This window comes from Arvicanthis niloticus, chromosome X, assembly GCF_011762505.2.
Source record: "Arvicanthis niloticus isolate mArvNil1 chromosome X, mArvNil1.pat.X, whole genome shotgun sequence".
Classification (NCBI taxonomy): domain Eukaryota; kingdom Metazoa; phylum Chordata; class Mammalia; order Rodentia; family Muridae; genus Arvicanthis; species Arvicanthis niloticus.
The window spans coordinates 118,007,660-118,033,097 of record NC_047679.1 but is presented as its reverse complement, the minus strand read 5'-3'; the positions used below and the strand labels follow the sequence as shown (position 1 = coordinate 118,033,097).

Genomic DNA, 25,438 nt, shown 5'->3' with positions numbered 1-25,438 from the left:
AAATGTTTTCAGTTAGTTAAAAACTTTTCTGATTATACTATGTAATGTGTCTTCCAATTAAAATCAATTCTCATTTTATCTTAAAATTACTTCATTATCTATATTACATTATAAAACTTAAAATGCTAATTAGTTTTAACAACAGATACCCTTCTGTATAATAAAATATAGTTAAAAAGTTTAATTCCATAGTCAACAAAGTTCATGGATTAAAAAAACACTAAGTATAATCAACAATTTCCATAAACTCAGCATCAATGTTCTAAAAGGAAATGCATATATATTTATCAAAGGAAACTATACTTGACATCAGAGTCACTGATTCATCTCTCATAATCTCAGTTATATATTACATGGTTTAATTTAAAATTGCATACCAGAACTAAAATAATTTATAAGTGGATAAAATACATCACTATTATCTTAATTTATCTACCAGTAAGTATTCCTTAATTAATTTCTCTGTGGTCTAATATATATTAATGTTTTCCATTAAAAATTAAGTCTGATATTCTTAAAAGTAAATATGATTTTGCTAATTATCTTGACATGAACTGTGCCTTTTCCAATTAAATTATAATTGAATATTTTGTATAAAATTCATTCAAATCTATATTTTCAAGTTTTTAATATTTAAAGTATAGAATAGTTTCAAAGCAGTTTATTAAAATTATTGCTTTGGGAAGCACATATTGATCTATACATTTTGATTCTCCTAAGCTATTATAAGAATAGGGAGCAAAAGTAAATGCCCCCAAAATAAAAGTATAATGAATCTAATAGTCATTTGGTAAATATTGGTAAAGAGGTTTTGATAAGATTCCTAGAAATTGAGAAAAATCAATTGCTCCAATGCAACCTTTTTGTAAACCACAGGGTCCCTTTTTTTATGAAATTAGAGATACTTTTATGTATTTAAATGTAATATTTTTAAATTATTGAAAAACATTTTCATTTCAAGAATTTTTGGTTCTATCTTCTATTTTTCATTAGTATATACACAATGTGTTTTATGGACACATAAATGTAATGTGTCTTGACCATATTTACCCATTGTCCTCTTACCCTGTCACTTCTGTTGATCCCCTTCCTCTTCTCAAGTAGTCCTCTTAGTTTTATGTAGTTTCACTACATAGCTGGCATTAACCTGAAACTTAAAATACTCCTGCTTTCTCTCCCTCTTCCTCTAAAATACTCCTTTTCCAAGTACTGGAACTACAGGCGCACACCACTACTTCAGACTAAGAAATGGATTTACTAATAAGTCACTGTGGTTTTTGGCTTATGACTTAGATACTCATCCCATTCCCTTTTAATCATCTACATGAACAAAGTTACCTTTGTTCTAATACCTGTAAAAACTAAAAAATAAGGGCCAGGAATGTAGCTCAGTGGCAGGGCACCTTCCTAGTATGTGCAAAGCTGTGGGTTCGATCCCCAGAAGAATGAAGACAACAAGGGGTGGGACATTAGAAATAACAGTCATCCTCAGAGCTGTGAACTAATCAAGAGAAAATTCACTCATGTTCACTTAAGAGAGACACTTACAGACAATTCTGCTTTTCACTTCTACTCATTATATACCAACAGGTAATATTTTATCCTCTTCAGACCAAACATTTAGTACAAACAATTTAATGATAAAAATCTGAATATTTAGAGGCATAGACTCACAAGACGGTTTATTTCCATCCCCATATATTTTCTGTAGAGTTGTATGGCAGAATAACCAATTAAAGGCATTTAAATATAAACTATATTACATTAGAATGAATTATATGATGGAAGTACAGTGAATTGTTTATTTCAAGGAGGCAGAAAATCAGGTGAATTTTCTGTTTGCCAAAGACCTTGTTTAATATTTTTTCTTTTAAATCATCAAGTTAGAATGGCGTTTTACTTTGTTGAATAATTTTTTTAAAAAAGTGATTAACTTGCTTTCAAGTATAAATATCCACATATTCACAATACAGTAAGGACAGCTTTGTGCATATGAAATTTATGATAAATTTCAGATGCTAACTTGAAGACAATTGTGCAGTCATGTCTAACTTGTTCAAAGTGCTGTTAAGTGACAAATTATTAGTAGGTGTAAAGACAACTGGTAGAGAATATTCTCAGGAAAATCCAGAAAGAAAGAAATGGGGCAATTTTATATGAAAAGTTATAATTTCTGATTACTATTTGCATGTTAGAATATAGCAGAAAGCACTATAATGTAATGTATGCTAACTTACACAGTTTTTCAGATGGTTAAATAGTGGGACCAATTGTGGCGATGCATAAATAGTGTACTTACTCAATGTAGTCACTAGGTGGCAAATGCACACCGTGCATGAAGGCCTCTCTCCGTCTTGCACTGTAGCTATTTCAATCTCAGGTCCCATAGGAAAAAAAATAGAAAAATAAATCATTTTGAGTGAGGTAACCCAGACCCAGAAAGACAAATATGGTACTCACTTATACGTGAATATTGGCTGGAAAGTAAAGGATAATTATACTACAATCCACAGACCCAGAGAAGCTAAGTAAGAAGGAGGGCTCAAGAGGGAGGGACACATGAATATTCCTGGAAAGAAGATGTAGAAACCTAAAACAATGAAAACACCCAGGAATCTAAAAGGGTAATGCTAAGATTACTGGCAATCGGGATATGGAGCCTGAACCAGCCATCACCTGTAACCTGGTAAGACCTCTAGTGGAGGGAATGGAACAACACAGCCACAAAAACTTCAACCTACAATTTGCTCTGTCTGCAAGATGTGCTGGGGTAAAATTGGTGGCACAGAAATTGTAGGAGTGGCCAGCCAATGGCTGGTCCAAACTGAGACCCAGGCCACAAGAGGGAATCCATGCCTGACATTGTCTATAGGGCCAGGAACCAGAGATGGGGTATCCTAAAATACCCTAGGCTACAGACCTAGGATAAAATCAAACATGACCAGAAAACAGTCAATAAAATGATTTCTAATGATATGCTGCTATATTGTAGACAGGAGCCTAGCTTCTTCTTCTTCTTGTTCTTCTTCTTCATCATCATCATCATCATCACATAAGATGATAGAAACAGATGTAGAAACCCAACACAGCCAAAAACTATGTGCAGCTCAAGGAATCCTCTAGAAAAGAGGGAGTAAGGATTATAGGAACCAGAGGAGTCAAGGACATCACAAGAAAACCCACAGAATTAACTAACCAGGGGCTCACAGAGACTGAAGTGAAAACCAGGAAGCCTGTATGGATCTGACCTACATCCTCCTAGGTTCTCTGAATTTGTTATGGTTGTGTAAATTAGTGTTCTTTTGAGACTCCTAACAGTGAGAGCTGGGCCTGACTCTGACTCTTTTACCTGCTTTTAAAGGAAAAACCCTTTTTCTCCTACTGGGTTACCATGTCCAGTCTTGATATGAGGGAATGTACTTAATCTTATTGCAAAATGATATGCCATGTTTGATTGATATACCTGAGAGGCCTGCCCTTCTTGGAAGAGAAATGGAGAAATAAATCTGGGGGAGAGATGAAGGGGGATTGGGAAGAGAGGAGGGAGGGGAAGCTGTGGTCATGATATGAGAGAAGAATAAAAAAGAATACTCACAGATGGACATTAAAGATTCACCAAGGTAGTTTAATTGTAAAAATAATAATAATAACAACAATAATAATGACAGTAATACCAATAGCAGCAATACCAGGAAACATAAATCTGGAGCCTTTCTTTCTGCCAAGGATAAAAGCAAATTCTTACAATATCTGAGAATTTAGGAAATGACCTTGTTTGTGTTCATACTCTATTTTTATTAATAGATTAATCTTTATTGGTTCATCTACAAATACAAAATAATATATGTCTATGATCCAATGCATAATAGTTGTAAAAATCTAATTCTACATAACTAAACAGTTTGTATCAAGCATACATACACAAACACACACACACACACACAACAGCAGTGCCATCTACCTGCACGATGCTCCAAGCACAAGGCTAAGCATTCCATTACACAAACTCTCCAAGAATTCTGAAAGTGCTATGTCACACGTGAAAAGGTAGAAAAAATGACCTTACATCACTGAACCAGTAACTACAGTAAGTACTAGAACTTGGATGAAGATGCAGAATTTTGTATTAAATTTCAAAAGCTAACATTTAAATATTGAAGTGCAATATTTAAATGGGTTTAAATGGGTGGGTTTTCTTTATTTGGCTACACACATTTATTTATTTCTATGCTTCCATATGATTTATATCGATGACTCTGTAAATAGGTAAGTGTGTGTGTGCAATTCATCTGTCCTAAAGATGTCTTAGAGGTGTTTCTGGTAATTTTCACACCTACATTCATATGATATAATCAGCTAAGTGGAATTGATACTTGTTCTTGAAGAAGAAGCTAAAGCCACAAAGGCACATTAAAACTCATGAGTTTGTTTCAAAAGTGTGCATGTCTATTTATAGGTGATTCAAAGTCTGTTTTCACAATGTAAGTCCACATGTGTCTGTGTATATGCAGGTCTGCTTCTATTTGTAGCATGAAGTCCCGTATGCATCTATACACCCATTTTGGCATATGTATATCTATGTGTGCTTTGATCTACTTGATGTATACATAGAATTTGTATACCATTAAAAGCTTAGGAGACCACATGTAAAGCACTGTGATAGAGTATGACTATGTATATATGCAGCAGCACATGCAAATGTTAACATGTAAGGAAGTATCTGTACGTGTGTGCAGTTATAAATCTGCACATAGTTGCAAATGTATTTTATGTATTTTGTTACTTTTAAATATACATGTATATATCTTCTGTGTTTAAGATGTGATCTACGTGAGAATGCATGGTATCTCTGCATATCTGCACTTTTAATTTTATCTATATAAATAAGTGCCTTTATAAAGTGTTATATGCACACATTTATAAGATTCTCAGTGTATCTCCATCCAAGCTGGTATAAAAGCCTGTAGAATTGCATCTGCATTCCTGATATCTATCTATGCATGTATCTATCTATGTAATGTAAGCTTTGTTATCTGTGTGGACATGATTTGCTGACTACCTATGTTTATACATGTGAACCTCCATGTGTCCATGCATCTGTGTATACACAGGATATGTATGCATAAGTGTACTTTTACCTGCTTGCCAGTAATTTTCTTGACTTATGTCTAATAACTTGTTACATGTATGCTCTAGTATTTATTTATATATTTATCTATTTATGTGTGTATATGTCCATGTGGATATCTGCATGCCTATGTAGACACATCTCCATGCACATCAGTGCATTTATAGAACACAAACTGAACCTATGCATATATATGTCAATACTTATGTCTCTAGGTATGCATCTAAGATGTGAGAATTTAGTATGTATGGGAATTGTGGATACCTGTGGAATGAATATCTTGATCTGTGCATTTATTTTGTGTCTGTGTCTATAATATAAATGGCCATCAATGTTTGCATTATACATATGACTACAAAAGTAATCAAGTATATATCTTTGAAGGCATTCTGTATATTTTCTATGTCTATGAATACAAATTTAATAGATACATATGCTTCTGAGACTATCTGTATTTCTCTGTGCTTATATACATATATGCTTATGGTTCACTGTGTGTTTGTAAACTGGCTTACCATATTCCCCACATTTAAGACTGTTTATATACTTTTGCCTCTGTACACACTTTGTGCCTTCTCTATATATGGATATGGATGTGTAGAACTCTGGCTCTCTATACATGCCTGCATTTCTGTGTATCTGTTTCTGGACATCCATGTACCTTAAGCAATTCTTATTAATCTGAATGAGTTGTAATAAAAACATAAGTGTTAGTCTGCATCCATTTTTATAAGCATCCTTGTATCTGTGTCTGTATGTCTATTTGCATAGTTACATTTTTGTAGATGTATATATTCATATCTATGTATCTTTGATCAATTTAACTGTATATACAGCTCTCTATAAATAATTACTAATGCATATATAAATCTCCTCATTATCCATTTTTGTCTTATTGGTGTATACATCTCTGAATGTATACTCACATGTTATGATTTGTGTACATTTATATATATCCATGTATATTTACATGTTTTAATGATGAACAGAACTTTTTGTATGTAAGACATGACCATGTTTATACATTTGATCACAGGTATGCCTCTATGTTTGTGTGACTTGAATCATATGAATGCTGACATATAAAGAGTTAGACATTGTTATAGTTTCAGTGTAGTATAAGTAGTTTTGTCTCATGAATTAAATCTGAGTATGGCAAATGTGGGACAATTTATAGTATGATGTTAAATAGGCACTGTGCATTACATCTCTCTATGTATAGCTCTTTTTCTCTATCATGTGCCTAGTGCATGAGCCTAAGAAGACAATGGAGCTAGACTGCACATAGAGGGGTTAATTTATGGGCTGCTCCATGCATCTCTATGTATGGTTAGGCAAGTCTGATAAGGTTAAGTGAGTCTGGGTGTGGTAAAGAAAATATTTCTGTTGAAAAGGCTTTGTACTTTAGAGTTTACAGTAACAAATATTCATGTTATGGGGTAGCTTCTTGTTAAAAAGATGGTTCTAGATGTTCTAAATAATAATGATGTCATTTGAAAAGCTAGTCAAGCTGTAAACCCTCTGAGGGAATTTGTTGTGCTAGTCTAGGCCTAATGAGGTATGTGTGTAAAGTGTGAAGTTACTTAAAGGTGGCAAGTGCAGCCAGCTGAGGTAACACAATAGATTGCAAGCTGGCTCTATTAATTGTGTATTATGAGTATTGTGCATTTGATGTGAAATCTATGTATTTTGAATGGAGCCATAGCTTTCATGACTATAATTTTCTAGATGTGCTCAAGTCATTGGTAATAATGTTCATTGACTCTAGAACATGTCCTGATGTTTCAAGGCAGATCCAGATTTTGGAGTTTGTACATTGACTCCAAAAATTCTGGTAGAAAAAGCTAAGCTTTGCACTTTAGACTATGTTTGTATTATGTAAAACTCTCCTTTGTTTTAATAGAGATGAAGTACCTCAACTGTGGGGTTCTTTCTACACATAGTTTGCCACTTCTAGTGGTTGTGGTCCATTCCAGTTCTGTGTACCATGAGGCAAGTCCATAATGTATAGGTTAATTACAGATATGGTATGAGGTTTGTTAGGGTTCTAAAGAATTTGGTTGAATAAGTTTTGGGTGTAATAGATCTTTGCTATGTATTGCAAGTTCTGTTGAAATTAAGACACAATTCTTTGTTTTGTGAGACATGTCATTAAGAAGTTGAATGTGTCGTGAATTGTGAGCCTTTTCGTTAGGTGATTGCTGATTGAGTTTGTATTGGTTGATATGTCTGCCAACTATAGTGTCCATTTCTTCCTACTTGTATATTAGGATCCTTATATACTGTTTTCATGCATATCCTGTAGATTTCCGATCATAAACTGATGTGACATGGTGTGAAGCTGTAAGGAAATTCTGCATTTTTGAGTATGAGTGTTGTGGAAGTCTGCATTTTCAGACTATCTAATATGGGCTGGGATTTTGTCCTGGGTGTTTTAGAGTGAGCTGAGATACAGGGGAAGCCCTGAAAATATGACATCTGTGTTTCTGTGGGGTGTATCCATGAGCTTTGAAAGTATTTTGTACATTGTGAAATGCATCCTGTGTTTGGATAGTTTGCCAGAGTAGTGTTGGGAGGGAGCATGTACACTACAGCATCTGTAAAGGGCATGGCTGGTGAGTTGTTTGTAGAACATGCCATAGGTATTTATTCTGTGGGCCAAGTCTGAGTCCTACAGCACTTCTGTGTGAATAAACATACTTTTTGTTTATAAAGCATTTATATTGCAGAATAATTACATGTATTTTGAGGAACCTCTGTACATGTGAATTCAATTTTGTTTATCAGAAAGTTTTTCTATCACAGGCTATGTCTGGTTATCATATTCCTACATCTATATATTATGGAACTAGTATATGCATTGTGAGATATGTCTGCCTTGTGTGCCAAGACAAATTGTAAGTAGGGTAGTATGTTTCAGGCTAGTAGTATAATTGTATGTTGTAGAGTACATTTGTTTGTTATAGAGAGATTTTTATATTGTATAACTTACCTGTGATTTATAGGTAATATTTTGGTGCTAAGGGATGAGATTACATAGACACCATAGGTTCACTGCAGGCCTTATAAGGTATTTTTGTATATAAGATAATATCAGCTGTATTCTAGTGCAAATATCTACACTTAGAGGTAGGACTATTTTTAATTTATTTTTTGAGAATTATTTTATACACACATACAATGAAATACAATCATATATAACCCCTATTTCTTCTCTCCAACTCCTCCAAAAAGGGTCCCAGTATGCTCCTCTCCTAACTTCATGTCATCTTCTTTGAGATAGGCTTGTATGTTATGATGGAACAATATGCTGTTAGCTTGTGTGTAGAATATTAAGTTGGTTTTGTTACCGCGTAGTTAGGGCAGTAGTTCTGAAAGAATTTACACATTACAACACCCATACATTCAGGCAATACAGGATGTTGTACAGTGTTTCTTGGTGCTGTGGTGAGTTAGTCTATGTGTCTAATGTTCTAATGGTTGTGGTACATAAGGAAGTAGATACCTGCTTTGTGGCAAGTTTCTGGATTCTAGTAGATGGATAAAACACCATACTTTGCAGAATGAATTTGAAATTTGGGTAAACTCTATGCATTGTGAGGTAAGAAAGACTGGTTTTTGTCATGTTTTGTTCTGGAGGTTATTTGCTTTGTTTTTACTTCCTTTGGTTCTGTTTGGAGTTTTCTATTGTTATGGCTTGGTTTGAAGTAATGGTGAAGGGACTTAGATCGTGTGTGTGTGTGTGTGTGTGTGTGTGTGTGTGTGTGTGTAAGCCACTAGAAGTGCTATACCACTGAGCTACATGCCCGTCTAGCAAGTGGGTTTTGGGTAAAATATCTTAGAACTGCTGGCCAAAAAGTTGGTAGGGGAAGACAAATTTGTATGTGTAAAGACAGGAATACATGCTGTGTGCCTGCCTGCTATAGTATCTGTTTTGAGAAGTGTTTCTAAGTTGCTATGCTATTCTATATGATTCTAAGAAATATGTATTTTGAGACTGCATTATAAGACATACACAGAACATTTAGAAACTGTACACTACAGATTGTGTGCAATTTGGAGTGGTGTGTCACATTTCTGCTTGTTGTAGGGAGAGTTTTGTAGCATTGCAAGATTCTCAGTTATTTGAATATTGCCTGAATTATTGTACTGTAAAGGTATGTCTAGGTGTTATAGAATAAGGGTGACTTATGAATTAGTAGAAAAGGAAAAAAATTCCACTTGTTATACTATGTTCATAATGGGCTACATTTATGTTTTCTGAGTACAGGTGTTCAGTATCAATTTGTGAATCATATGATAAGAGCATGTAGGGAGTGGTGATTCTTTATTAGGTGTGAGAGACCCATGGCTTGCTGTTTATGAATGTATTTTACAGTGAAAGTCTATGGGGGCTAGTCCATGTTGTGTAGAGTGGATATATATTCTAAGTGTGTCCATGTGTTATGATATATGGGTATATCTGTATGTTCTGAGGCCATGGTGAGTGGTTTCAAAGATATGTGTGCTAACAAAGACCAGTGTGGATGTTATACAGAAAGTCTGGGTATTGTCAGGCTTATCTACATCTTATATTTCACTGCCAGGTATCCAGAATCTCTCTCTACTTTTTTGGGACAAGTGTTATTGTCATATAAAGTCTGAGCTGTAGGGCATGCCCATGTTGCAGCATGTATCTTATAAATGCCTCTATATTTTGATTCATTTCTGTATATGGAGCAGTGTTACTGGATAAATCAGAATGTCACTATATCGGTCTGGATATTGTGAGGCAATTTTAGGTTTCATGGATAATTTCTGTTATGTGGCTTGTATGTGTTGCTCACCATTTTCGTCTTAAAATGTAGGCTTTGGTACAGTGAAGCGAAGAGCTGGTTTTGAGAGCATACTCCCATGTGTCATCCATGTTTGAGCATTCCTGGTTTAGTCTTTCTTCAAACCATTTATTTATTTTAGTAGAAGGGTACACAAACATATCACAGTGTATATGTGGAGATCAGAGGACAATTTATGGGAGTCCATTCTTTCCTTTCACTGTCTGGGTTCCAGAGACTCATGTCCTTAGGCTCTGCATTCATGACTAGCCACTGATTTCTCTCACCAGCTGTGCTTGTTTTGTCTTTATGACTTAGAGTGAATACAGATTCTTGCCTAAAGTCTGGATGACATGAGAGTCTGCATGATTTGCAACAAGTCTGCCAATAAACCTTCCACTAGTGAACCATATCTATGTGTTTGTACATATGATTCTTTTGTATGTTTCAATATTTATGCATTGTGGTAGTCATCTGGATGCTATATTGGTCCAAATATTTTGTAGTGAATATATACATTTTGAAGAGAATCTGTATCTTTGAGGCATATAAATGTGTGGTTTCTGTGTCTATATATTGTGGGACCAGCATGGATCTTGCTGTGTGATTTTCTGTAATGCAGAGTGCTGGTATCTAGATTCAATAAGATTCTTTTGTTTGGTTTCAACCCTTTCTGCTCATTATGAGGTGAACTTTTTGTTAAAGTGCTAAATTTTTCTTTGATAATTGTCTGCATTTGGAATAACATTTATTAGGTGAGGACATTTTCTATCTTAGGGAGGGGATGGTTTGCGTGCCCTGTTGTAAGACTAGAATGAACAATGAATGTCTGGTTTATGGGGGCAGTCTGAGTTTTGCTGGCTTATATTGAGTGTGCAAGATATCATAGTTGATGAGGATAAGGCTGGGTGCCATGGGAAAATTTGATGTTACAGGGTAAATTATCCAATCTCTGTATATGTTTAAGTCTTACAGAGAGAACAGCTATATTGCACAGTGTATGTACATGAAGCTAAATGAAGGCCATTTTGGTATGTTGTCCAAGATTTCTATGCAATCAAGGGGAATGCTTATGTAGTAGATGGAAGACTTTTCCAGGGCTGAAGTGTGTGGTCAGTTTGCAGGTTGTGAGTAGTGTTTATGCTGTGAGCAATTACCTTATATTGTGAGACAAGCCTAAGTTGCTAGACATGGAAGAACTCAGATTTTCTAGAGGAAGAGAGCAAGTCTAGATGGTTGGAAGTTTTTGACTAATATCTGATAGTTCTGTCTGTGCAGGGTAAGTGTGTTATAGAGAATATCTGAATCTCATGTATTGGTCAGCATGTCACAGGCTGGTACTTGGTCAGCTCACTAAAGTGAGTGTTGAGGTCATGTCTATGGATTGTAGCACTTTATGTCTATTTTTCCCCCAATACGTCTTTGTTGTTGTTGTTGTTGTTGTTGTTGTTGTTGTGGCTTATTGTTTAATTGCTTTGATTTTTTCAGACAGGCTCTCACATATTCCAAGTTGGTTTTGAACTTGCTTTGTAGCCAGGGATGACTTTGAACTTCTAATCTTCCTCTGTCTACCTCTGGAGTGCTGTGGTTACAGGTACACCATACCCAGTTTTATTCAGTGTTGGGGAGAAAGCCCAAGGCATCTTGATTTCTACCTACTGAGCTATGTCCTCACCCACTGCTCAGCTATATCTTGGTGCTTTTGCATCATGAGCCTATGTTTTAGGACTAGTGGATGTTGTCTGGAGATTATATATATTATGGGGCCAATACAGGACATTTGAGGAAAACTCTAGTTTTCCTGAAGTAAATTTCATTCTCATGGGATAATTCTGTTTGCATAGAAGCAGGTATTAAGTGCATTATAGCAACTCAGTACTGTGAAGCACATCTGTAATTGTACATGTCTATGAATTATGCATACTTTCTATGTACCTGGAAGTGTTTGCATTGTGAAGAAGATATTTTCAGAGACCAGTCATTATTTTGGGAATAATTAAAAGCTATGCCTGTACATTTCTATTAATATTTTCTAGAGTGAGCCTTCTGGGTACGAATGATGGTGGGCCATACTGGGTAAGACAGATCAGTCTGTGTTTCACATGAGTCTGGGTATTAGGGGTTAAGGTATTTTGTCCTATGTCCAGGTTCTATATTGTGTGAATATTTTCTGGTTGAAGTAGAGTATTCTGTGCCTTGATTGGGTTTTTTGGATATTCTTTGGTGTTTCTTCTGATGTAAACCTAGATTTTCTAGAGGTAAGGGAGCATTTTGTGGAGGTGGCCTATGTGGTGATAGTAAAATCCTTGTGTGTGCATATTTGGGGTGTGACTTTGTATAGTGAGTATTTGGTCATTCCAGGGTATGTTTTGATCTTCTGTATTACATCTCAGTACTATAGAGCATACCTGTGCATTGTGTCTTTTGAAGCATGTACTTCTATGACAAAAGTTACAGTAAAAAGAAGTTATTCTGTGTTGCTAATCTGTATGTTGTAATGAGATTTTATTGATTACATGGGACTGACTATTTCATGTTGTATGGTACATCTGGCAGCCAAGATGATATAGGCAATGTCCGGGTAAGGTGAAATAGTTCTCTGTATGGGGTGGCTACATAAGCGTTGTGACATAGTTAATGTATGTTGTCCGATAGGTTGGTGTTTATGATGCATTTTATTGTAGAGATAAGCCAGTATTTCACTAGAACAATATAGTTGGATACTAAAAATAATCTGTGTGTTGTAGTGCAAGCCTTAATTCTGTGTGCCTAAATGGTGTGTGGTAAGGATAGACTCTATGTAGATACTATGTGGTAGGTACATCTAGATGTAGGCTAAGTATAGTTAATACAGATGAAGTGGTCTAAGTATAAGTTGTGATAAGATTGTGTGCTTTATGGAGGACTCTGTGTATGTGTGTGTGTGTGTGTGTGTGTGTGTGTGTGTGTGTGTGTGTGTATGGGGCTGTTTTGTGGTTTTAGGTTGAATCTTACCATTATTATCCAGTGTGTGCAAAATAATAATAACAGTAACAGTGTCAACGACATGAATGACAGCAATTCTTTACCAGGTACTATTATAAAAGCTTTGTAACCATTACCTCATTTGTTCCTCTTAAGAGCTGTATGACACAGGAATCTTATTATCCTAAATTTGTAGGTTAAAAAACACAGAGAGGTCAAAATAAAGTCTCTTATGTCATAAAAATAATATTGATCTGTTAAAAATTCCAGCCTAAGCAACTGCAACACTAAGTTCAAACTTTGTACTAGAGAGTGAGTCTAAACACTGGCATCAAGTTGTGTGCTGTGTTGAGCTCATGTGAGCTGCGGCTTGTCTTCACTTCACACCACATCGGGCACAGTGGGATATGTTTTTGTACTGTAGCATTTCTTTCCTTTGTGTGAGCTTGTTTGTTTAAATCCAAACCTAAAGATTGTGACTTTGTGTAGCTGTTGTCGTGTGATAGAGTTGTAGTGTATTTAAGAGTATCAGTGCTTGGGATAGCTCTGTCTGATAGGACATTTGTAGGCCTTAAAAAGCTAACCTGGGGGCTAGAGAAAAGGTTCAGTGATTAAGAGCGCTGGCTGGTCTTGCAGGGGACTCACGTTCAATTGCCAGCACCTGAAAGGTAGCTAACAAATGTCTTTAACTCAGGATCTAGGGAATCTTAATTAAGCTCTCATCTGGCCTCTGTGGGTACCAGGTATATACATGGTACACAAACATACACACAGGCAGGATACTCATACACACACAATTTTTAACTTTTTTAAAGTTAATCTATGTGGCATATGATATATGATCATGTATGTGGGAATACATTAAGGTCAATCAGATTTATGTGCAAATAATGAGATATGAAGCATATAGTTGCTTATGAATTGAGCATAAAATGTGGGTGAGTAAATGTGGTTTTATAAGGAGCTTTGCATTAAAATGTTCTAAATTTAGGAGTTCAAATTTAGACAAACACTTGTGAACATGAGGGAAATCCACAAACTTTGGAAGAGGTATCTGTATATAATGTGATCTTTGTCATACAGTACATAATTATAAGTTTATGGTGTGTATATTTATACTGTATTGCAGATCTCTGCTATACGGAGTAAGGTTGGTTATTGTGCATATAGTGTTTGTCAGGTGAATGTGTACATATGAAGTAATCATATGCATTACTGGCTATATTTCTTAATGCCACTGTAAATGTTAATGTTGTGAGTGGTATCTAGTTTAGTGTGCTGTCTGTGACTTACAGGGCGTAAGGTATTGTGCGGTATTGTCCATATGCAATAGATTATCTCTGTACGTTCTAGGGCTAGTCTCTGCACTGTGGGGTAAATCTCTACTGTTAGATGATTGTAGATACTTAAAATGAGCACTTTTGCTTCAGTAACAATGGTGTAGGTGATTGTAATGAGAATTAACAAATCTAACAGTTTCTAGGTAGCAGGCACTGTACTGTACTAAACATAGCTAAACTTTTCTTATTTTATTCATGATAATCCTTCAAAGTAAGTACTATGATCATCTTTGTTTTACAGATGAGTAAACTAAAGAACAAAGAAAAATACTTACCTGTGGCGATACAATTAGTAAAGGATGGGATGAGGAGACAAGCCTAGGAAGCCTGGGTCCAGAGGCCTTGCTCTTAATGGATACCAGGCTGTATCTCTGCTGTAGGCCAGAACTGTAGCTCAATGATATGATAAAGCATGTCTGCCCTCTATGATGCAAAGTAGAGTTAATATATGCACTATATACCTGCACGATAGGAGGTGATTATTTGTATTATAAAGTAAGTGTTATAAGGTAACTCTGCACAACGTAGAACAAATCTATGCATTCATGGGTATATCTATAAATTTTAAGACACATGTGTTGTGACTGAGTGTATTATAGGGCAAGTCTGTGACCTGGGAGTGTCTTCTGTCATTCTTTGGGAGTATTTATGTGAGTTATAAGAAAAACATGTATACTAATAGGAGATTCTCTGCATTCTGATAGAGATCTATACATGGCTGGGCATATCTTGTTTTATAAGCAACAGTGAAACTGCCTGTGTGCCTTGTGATAAATATGAGAGTCACTTAAAAACTGGGTTCAAATGTGTTTGGGATCATGTATCTAGTCTGGAACCGTGGCAAGAAGTATTGCTTTTTAAAGATGATGATGTACAGGAAATGCATTGCTACTAACTACGGAATTCTCAGCATTTGTGGCAGTGAAATGCTGTATTCTGAGATGTGTTCACATGTAGTTTATGTCTCTATTGTGGGATGAGTGTGAATATTGTAGATCACCTTTGTGATGGGGGTGGGCAGGGGACTTTGAGAACCTTACTGAGTAATTCTGCAAATCTGGAAGGAGATTTGGATGGTGTGAAGCAAACGACTGCCTGTGTGGCAAGTGTTTGTACTATAGGTTTGCACTGTATGTTGATCCTGAGATGAACTGATGTGTTGTAGGATACATGTGTGTATTAAGTTAAAATCCTCTTTAACAAGGCATGATTCTATGTGCTTCGGGTTATACTTCCATATTGCTGTGTGGTATAGTGAGCAGAGGTCAGAGACACTGGAAGTGTCTTCTGTACCATAAGCTTAATCTGTGTTTCATGGCATGAATGTGCACAGTAGGAGTGTGGCGTGTGAAATAATCCTCTTTCTTAATGAAATGATGTTTGCCAGATGGGAGAGTTTGTGGTTTGGGGGAGTTTGCATGTCATCACAAGGGATTTGAGTGAGGTTGTATGCCTGTGTTCAGGGAGGAAGTCGACATTCTATGGAGTGATGCTGTGCTGTGGATAGTCTCTTCTGTACCAAAGGTTTCCACAATGTGTGTTGTGTGTGATGTGTGTTGTAAGGAAGGCTGCATGTTCTTGCAAGGGTTAGTGTGACGTGAGGGAAGTCTGTTTCACATGAACTTTGTCTGCCAGGAGTTCAGTTGGTGGAGCACTCATGGGGAGTAGTATTTATCTCAACATGACTGTTTTGCTGTGGGGAGAGGCTTGCTGTGAAGAGTACTTATGTGTTCTGAGGAGAAGTTGTATGCTTTTGGAAGAATCTATGTTGTATAAATTAAGTCTATATACTTTGTGTGTTCTGGATAGGGTCTGATGTGGAGATGAGCTAGAGTGTTGAGATTTTATGTGTTATAGGCAATGCCTTCATGGTGAGATAAGACTCACCATGTGGTGCTAATAAATGTCCTTTAGCTTGGTTTCTGGGTTGAAGAGAACCTATGTGCAATCTAAAAGAGCCTAATGTCATGGAAGGTGTCCATGTGATAGGGGAAAATCTTTTTGCTGTGGTATATATTAATGTGCCTTGGGATAGTGCAACTCTCTGCTGTAGGTCATCTGTGGGCTATGTGAGGTGTCTAGGGGTGGTAAATGCCTGTGTCTGGAATCCGCTCAGCATGGGCATTAGGATGAGTTCATTGTACAGTGCAGGCACCAGTCTGTGCTAGATAAGTTTTTGACATCTACAAATGACAATAAAGAATATTTTTAATGGTTAATATGTAGCACTTTTCTAAATGTGCTGGTATTGTTTCTATTTTACAGCTGAGGAAGCTGAGGCACAGGATGACAAGGGAATTTCATACAAATGTCAAGAAAGAGATGGAGGTTTGAAACCAGGATATTTGTTTCCTGTGGCCACACTAAAAAGATCCCTTTGGACCCTAGGGGTATTTGGGACCATAATAACTGGAAAAGCTTCATGGTCACTGGTGAAACTATTGACTGTGGCTGTGCTAGGAAGGAAAACAAGGGAGAACTCTCTAAGTCTTCTGAGGATTAAAAAATGTGATGCTTATCTGCAGTAACAGTCGCAGTTTAAGGAGAGAAAAAATGACGTCTCTAGAATATCTCTTTCCAGTCAGTGCGGGGGTGGTGGGGGGGGAGATCCCTCCCAAGGCCCCACAGCCGCATTCTGCCACTGCAGATGAGCCAATACGCATGCCCTGGTGAGCTCTTGTTGCCAGGGAAACCAGACTCCAGTCATAAACAAATCACAGCCTAATATGGCAAGTCAGGAAATGACTGGAGCTGTGTCTATGAGCCCAAAGAGTCCCTTGCAATAACAGCAGGCAAAGAAAGCAGCCCAATACTCACCCTCTGTTTCTGTCCAAAATCAGACAAGGCCAGAGGCTGTGGTTAGAAGTCAATAGGCACGGGGTGGGGTGGGTGGAACTGGGATGAAGTAAAGGGTAAAACAGAACAGCAGGTGATTTTTAACTGCAAATGCTTCTGTTACTGTTTAACTTACCTCCTACTAAAAGCCTCTATGTTTTCTGTCTTGACCCTTCCACTTGAAGTAAATAGAGATGGACCCCAGCGATGTTCTCACGTCTTGAAGATATAAATACAGTGGTAACATGTATTGAGACTTACCCTCTATCCTTTAGATCCCGAGATCATATTACTGCCAGAACATAATTGAAAACATTTCTGCATCTCATGCATTTCTTACATTTCCCTCTTATTTCCCTCTAGAGAATTCCAGGAACCAAATCCACACAGCGTTAATTCTCTGAATACTTGAGGAACAGAAAAATTTGCATTAACCCCTGTAGTGCTTCCTATTAGACACACAACTGGAATGTCAGAATTGTCCAAAAAACAGTTAACACCTGGAAAGTGTTCTATGTCACTGGATTCCCCAACTTCTAATTTGTAAACATAAATAGATAAATAAATAAGCAAATAAAGATTTATAACTATTTATCTTAAATATATACATATATGTATATATATTTGAGTTCTATATATTTAAGTTTTATATAAGATATATATTTGCTTAAGAATGAATATAAATTCAAATATATATATCTATATATATCCTGTTTGAAAATCACTGTTCTAAACTGTATATAGATAGGATTCTTGAAAGGTAAAATGTATAAACACAATGGTTGAGCAGGCTGTGGGATGTGGCAAGAAAGTAAAAGTACTATTGTAGAATGTAACCATCTTGAATAGAAAGAAAATGGCCGACCTGTGGAAAGCTACGCCCTATCTAGTGGGAGAGCAGCTGTTGACATTTCACGGCAGTAGAAGAAGGTTGTATTATTCAATACGCAATGCTGAAACAATTGGTGACCTATTTGGAAAAAAAACACAAAATTAGATCCTATTTTATACCATACATTTAAAATGAATTCTATATAAATTGCAGAGTTAATTGTAAAATAATAAATTAAATTTCTAGAGAAAATACAGGTGAATGTATATGTGGAGGAATACCCTAAAAAAGAAAACACAAAAATCAACTGACAGATGATGTAGATATTGTACAATATTAAAGCAGGAAAATGTTCCCCAAATCAGTATCATTAGTGACAAAACTAAATAGTCAAATAATGACTTGAAAATGATGGTTTGCTCACATATGATAAACAAATTAAGCAAGAAGGAAGGAAACTTAAAACTGATTCATACCATTTAATCCATGAATTCCATGTCTGATTTTTTCCTAAGAAGGAAAAGAACAGAAAGGCACACAAAGATTTATATGGAAACAGATTTCTCAAATCATTTATAATATCAAAAGGGCACATTTATGCCTTCATTATTTGGACTTTAGTAATACTTCCATGTGATAAAACTACGCATTCCCTAAATATAATCCTGTGGGATATCTTAAAAGATGAGAAATTGTTTTCAATATATACTTAATGAAAAAAGCAGAATAAAGACTCATCTGATCTTTATTTTGTATTAATAATCATTTCTCTGCATATCTTTGTATATATGCAGAGAAAAGAGACTGACAGCAATTATGCTAAGGTTATGGCATTGTAAATAATCTTTACAGTCACCTTTAAATTTTCCAAATTCTGCACAATGTGTTTTTATAATAAAGGGAGAACCAATATTTTAATGAGATATTTTAATAAACATATGAAAAGCTCTGAGAATGCAGAGAAGAAAGTCTAGGAACAGAGACAATAAAAAGCAAAGATTAAATAGCAATGGAAGATTACACACGATTAACTCTTTATCCACCATAGCATGATCCCAGCATCATTTGCATTTTAGAATGTATAGAATTTCTTATACAAGATGGAGTCCTGGAAATTTTTCTTCACTACGCCAGAGAATGGTCACATGTCCCTGGATGCGTCAGTCACTCTTTGCCGCAGTGCTTTGCTGATGCCCGCCCCCCCTTCAACACGCCATTCCCTTTCCCTGCAAAACATACCCCCAGCAGACATGTTCAACTTGGGGAATGGCTTATCTTCAATGACTTTCTGATAAGCCTTTTCCTGCTCATATTCCTCTATGATCTCAGTTTTGTCATCTAACTCAAAAGCCAGTCTGCCTATCCTTTTATCATCATCATCATCATCATCATCATCATTATTTTCCTTTCAGGTCAATTATCAAAACCAATGTGAACTCCAAAGACATTTAAAAATATGATTTCATCTATTTTTCTGTTTTCTTACAGCAACCAGCATAAAAGAGCACACACAATTTCAGGGATATTGAGAAGCAAACAGAAATGCTGCATCCATAGGAATCTCTGCTACATTCTCACATTCCTTTTCAAAAAAGAAAAAAGAAAAGCGCTGAGAATATTCTATTGATTATACAACATGACATGCAAAAAGCAAATGGATTTTACAAATGAAGGCACAGTCACAATATTTGTTACTTCTTTTTCATGATTTTTCACCCTACAACCAAATTTTAATCTTCCCAATTCTATACACGTTCATCTTTCCTACAAAGCAACGAGTCTTAATATTATTACAGTCTGCCCGCTTCATTTCCTTTCCTACGCAGACATGTCACGGCACCATCTTCTTAATTAAAAGCAAGTGGAATACAGTATCCTGTCCTCCACTGCAAAATATTTTCTGCATGCTCACCATACACCAAGAAAACAAACCAGATCCAAGAACCCCTTGAATACTGAATCATAACTATCATTTCATTATGTCTAATTCAAACATCATAAAGCTGAGGTACCATTTTAATATCTTCAATAAATCTTGTTTTGATAGGTATCTTAACAGATTCGCAATTTATGTGTGTTCTGTATTTCCTTCTATTAAGTCATTCACCATTTAGGAAGCGAGCCTTAAACTAAGAACGTGATCACAGAATTAGAATATATTCCATTTTCTTGGTGCTATAGACTAGACAAATTCCTACACAGTTCTATGCTATCCTGTTTCATCAAAATGCATCGCTTGCTTTAGAAAACAGAGCCTTAGCAACTATTTTATGAGAGCTTTCTCGGCTACTTACCAGTTGCGTGCTCTCTGTCTCTCCATCAGCTCTGAAGCTGTCGCACTGAAGGAGTGGGAGGGAAAAGCAGCAGCGCAACAGCCTCTTGAAAATAAACTGTGCTGTGAAAAAGGGATTAGCCCAAAGGCAAGAAATGCAATGCTTCAAGATTCTTCTCCCAAATCCTCACAAACATTAGATGACACTAAACACTGCACACTAAAATTCATATGTTCATCAAAGGATAGAATTTAATGGTTCAACTTCTGGTACAGAACATACTTAAATTACGTTAATTTCTAGTGGAACCCCCACAACATCATGGGCTTTTGGCTCTCCCGTCTCCTAGCAACATTCTCGCATTAATACACTTTTCCCGCAGTAGTCCTATTAGACATTAGAGAACACTGACAAGGTCTAGTTTCTGCTGAGGATCACTATTATTCTGCTGCTTAATACACATTCTCCCCTGGGTAAGTAACATGGAAAGTGAGTGAAGAATTCAGTAAGAAGCCATTTACAGAGAAAATTATGATACAAATTGCATTCCACAGTAAAAACCAGATTGACTCACCCTGACTCAAGACAGTTTGGGAACAGAAACATTAAAAATAAATAGAATATAATCCACTTTCTTTCCAAAACTTTCTAATCTAATAACCCACATAGGTTATAAAATAGGTATCTTATTTTAACTTTTCTAGAATTAACTTTAAGTAACATTCATAAGCAAATTTGTCTTAAGATTTCAGCCCAAATAATGAGTTACCAATAGGTAGAGGACATAGGAAAGAAATTAAATATTTAGCTTTTAAACATAAAGATAAATTTGTGCACATCTCAGTAACATACCCTTACCTTTATAATTGCTTTAGATTTCACTTTTGTTTTCAAAAATCTATACATTTAATAATAGTTATTTAAAATGATACGCAAAGGGGCTTCTTTATTTTGCCAGGTAGGAAATTCCTGACAATTCAGTTTAATGCATTTTTTTTACTATTTTTCAAACATTGATTTCTAAATAGTATTTATCACCAATACAAAACAGTTTATTGGAGAAATCACTGCTTCTACATTTGGTCCAAGAAATGTACAAGGCGGGCTTATATGCAAAAGCAGGAAATCATTCAAACTATGATGAACACACAGCAATAAGGTACAAGACAAAGGGTTATGGCACTTTACTGGCCAAATTCAGTTCCAGTGGAGCAGGAAGTATGACTCATTCTCATTATGTAACCCAGACTGGGATGAACCCTACCTTCTTCTTGGCTCCACCTCCTGAATGCTAGAATGACAGCTACATGCTACCACATTGGGCACTTTATTTCAGTTCATTATAAAATAATTCACAATAATGATTGTAGTAAATCAGAAAACATTGAATAAGGGAATTCCTGCATTCAGAGTGATTTGCAAAGCCTGCAGAAGGACAAGTAAATCATTTCTTTGTAGGAGAAAAATAAGGAATGACACAATTAGTAAATAACCCCTCTCAGAAAACACCAGTGTAATCAATGGCTTAGACAAGCAGCATCAGCACATAACATGGTGCTGGGTGAAATGCTGAGAAAACTTACTGAACTACAAAGTACCACAGATGATCTAATTAAATACAAAACAGGGAAGCATTACCATTGTAGAGATGTGACATACATCAACTTAGTTAATTAAACTTCATACCAATAATCATGTAAGTTGAAGTATGCCTCACAATGGGCTGGAATTGGAAGCACACATCCCCTAGATGTGTCCTTGCCAGCACTATAATCTAGATGTACTTTAACATGAAGGTACAGTCAGAAAAAATGCACATTGTGGAACATTCTAGAATACAACTAATGTGAAACTTTCAAAATATTGTTGTTAGATGTTAAACACAGTGTGTAGAAAAGCTGTTCTAGATTAAAATTTAAAGAGACATGATAATTGAAAATGATGTGCGAGTTTAGAGTATAACCAGAAAATCAAACAGCTCTAACTGATATCCTGTAGACAACAGAAGACACAGATAGTCTACAGCTAATTTTGGATTTATGTAAAAAGTCATTGGTAGGATGATACATGATATAAGACTTGTTCTTATAAGACATATGATGAAGTACTAGGAGATAAGAAACTAATATTTATAAATTACTCCATGGTGCTTTAGAAAATAATCCTGAAGACAGTAAGCAGTTTTTAAATCTGTCAGGTATAACTTTTTCAACCTTTCTGTAACCTTTAAATATTTTAAAAGAAAAATGGGATGATTCTTACAAACCAAACACAGAAGGAAATTATTTCATAAAATAATTGTGAAATAATTATGAAGCTATACTTTATACAATTAATGAAATTAATGAGTTAGTGATCCATAAGAGAAAGCTTTTCATACCAGCCAACAGGTGATGAATATTTATAATGTGCCATCTAGTGATAAAATTTTGTTTCAATGACTGAAAGACTTGAAAGAAATGTTAAATTTGACAAATGACCCATTAAATATTACTGTAATTCTTTTGTTTAGTGTAATAACACACAATTTATTTCTTTTGGTATTCTATTAACATTTTAATCACGCAAATGAATTTCTTTCATATGGCATTTCCATAATAAATATACAGTGAATTAGTTATATCTACCTTCTCACCTACCCTCAAAATTTCCATCTTTCTTTTCGTCCCTCCAGTGGCCCCTTTCTTAATCTATTAGGCCCTCTTCAAATTTCTACAGAGGAACTGTAACATGGTCTTTCCAACTAGCATACTATGTGTAACACGATGCCCACCAAGCCCTTTTATTCCCTTGAAAAAGATAGTATTTGATTCTTCTATATGGCTGACCAGTACTGCATTATACATATTTTCCATATGTGCCTCATTTGTTTTTTCCTGTGTCAGGTAGGTTTATTCCATGTATCAATTATTGAGAGTAGTACCACAAAAAAGCTATGGTGGCATGTCTTTTGTGTTTTGATGGTAGAGAACGTTTCTACAGAGCAGACCACTTGTAAGTAACACAACTCTCTTTAGAGCTGTTTTCTGTTTGCTCTTTTTCTTTGAACATCAATGCAAACTCTGTTAATCTCAAAGGAAAATTGTTAAACTCAGAAAATACAGCTTTGTTAGAGATATATGTTTATTCAGTTCATAAAGGGAAAACACCACTATAATTCCAGAGCTGAGGAGGCAGAACCTGGGGTGTCAGTATAATTTCAAGGTCAATGTGGTCTACATCATGAGTTCCAGGTCAACCTGAACTATATATACAGCAAGTCTGTATCACCAAAAAATAAAATAGAAAATAAAATGTATATAACATTTAATTTGTTTTACTCTTGCTTTCTCCCCTGACCCTAAATTTCTGACTGTCTAATGAAAATTCAGGCATTTCTTCAAGTTCTCAAGTCAGAAAATAGCTTTCCAATGTGTACTAAACAAGAGCAGAGAAAAAACTACAAAAAATTATGACTCATATTAATAATGGAAAACATTACATGTGAGCCAGTGATACGTTTCAGTGGCTAACAGCACTAACAATCAGAATTTGTTTCCCAAAACCCACAGTATAGTGAGAGATTCAACTCCCAAAGGTTGTCCCCTGGTTTTCACATGCATGCTATGATACCCACAGGCAAGCACACACTCATGCATATGCACTTGCACACATATCAAATAAAAACAAAATTTCAATTGAAAGAAAATTAATGTAAATAGTCCAATAATATAAAAGATTTAATGTCAATAACCCTTTGTAATTTTCTAAGTACAACACAATTATTCTAATTAAAACTGGGATATAACACATGAATTTTACAGCTGGGCGGTGGTGGTGCATGCCTTTAATCCCACCACTTGGGAGGCAGAGGCAGGCGGATTTCTGAGTTTGAGGTCAGCCTGGTCTAGAGTGAGTTCCAGGACAGCCAGGACTACACAGAGAAACCCTGTCTCGAAAAAAAAAAAAAAAAAAAAAAAACATGAATTTTACTTTCATTTAACATTTATGCATATGTTAGGCTTCTTGATAAGACCAAGTTATGTTTTCACTTCTCTAAATCTCTTTCATTTTTAAGACTTATTTATTATGTATACAGTGTTCTGCCTCCATGTGTGCTTTCAAGTGTGCCTGCATGTGTGCTGGCATATATACCTGCATGACAGAAGAGGGCACCAGATCTCATTATGGTGGTATGAGCCACCACCGGGTTGTTAGGAATTGAACTCAGGATCTCTGGAAGAGCAGTTAACAGAAAGCTCTTAACCTCGGAGGCATCTCTCAGCCCCTCTAAATCTATCTTTAGCATGTCTCAACCCTCCACTGGCATATCCTTTTAGCTAGGATCCTAACCACTAATCATCCCTAAAGGTTCTTGGAACATTACAGAAAGTTAAAGACCTTAAGAGACAAGGTGGGTACCCACACCCATTTTCAGGAGCAGTATGCTATATGGGTCTAGCAGGCATCAACATAGCCATCACTAGCCTACCCAAAATTTTTGCAAAATTTATTGTAAAGGATACTTTTCTAGGCACGTTGAAGAAAAATATCTCTTTGGTTGCAACATATACTCCATATTATGGGGAACATTAGAAATGAGAATTATCTGTGGGCTTAAATTGCCTGTAGGCTCATGGCACATAGAGAATGCAGGCTGAATTCCAGGACTAGCTCCTACTCTCATGCATCAGGTCCCTTTCACAATCTGAATTTACAATTTGAATATGCAACAGCAGTGCTAAGCAGGGCACATGGCATACATTATCACAGCATTCAGAAGACAGAAGGATAATCACTTTGATGGTAGACTGGGGCAGCTACATAGCAAATTGCAGGCCAGTGTGATCTATGTAGTAGGTCACTATCTGATAGATAGATAGATAGATAGATAGATAGATAGATAGATAGATAGACAGACACACAAACATAAATTCAACCACTTGTGACAGTTTTTTATCTTTAGATAGATAGATAGATAGATAGATAGATAGATAGACAGACAGACATAAATTCAACCAGGCAATGGGTGTGGGTACCCACCTTGTCTCTTAAGGGTCTCTGATCTCTTTTCCCCCTTGAATGTGCTCACTAGACAATGCTCTAAAGAAGCCACTGCTCACCATTCATCATCACACATCATAAAACCATGACCTTACTCCTCTTTCTATTGCTTGGATAAGAATTTTGCATCACTTTCTTGCATCAAAATCTTTGTTGTACTCAAGCTTCCAGCACAGCACTAGAGTTATGCAAAATATCAGAAATTTTGA

At 35.9% G+C, this 25,438-nt stretch overlaps 1 protein-coding gene across 4 annotated transcripts in view; it reads right to left on the bottom strand.

Moving 5' to 3' along the window:
• Nucleotides 1-20,311, bottom strand: part of LOC117694468 (melanoma-associated antigen 1-like) — a 150,378-nt gene extending 130,067 nt beyond the window's left edge. For 2 of the 4 annotated variants that reach the window (XM_076918516.1, XM_076918519.1), the window contains exons 1-5: nt 20,208-20,311; nt 18,390-18,423; nt 17,947-18,051; nt 17,218-17,300; nt 2,300-2,375 (exon numbers count right to left, since the gene is read on the bottom strand). The gene's annotated coding sequence lies outside the window, so the exon portion shown is untranslated. Of the gene's footprint in view, nt 1-2,299; nt 2,376-13,043; nt 13,091-14,521; nt 14,670-17,217; nt 17,301-17,946; nt 18,052-18,389; nt 18,424-20,207 lie in introns of all 4 variants that reach the window. The other 2 variants (XM_076918517.1, XM_076918518.1) reach the window with 2 other exon arrangements.
• Nucleotides 20,312-25,438: the final 5,127 nt, after the last annotated feature.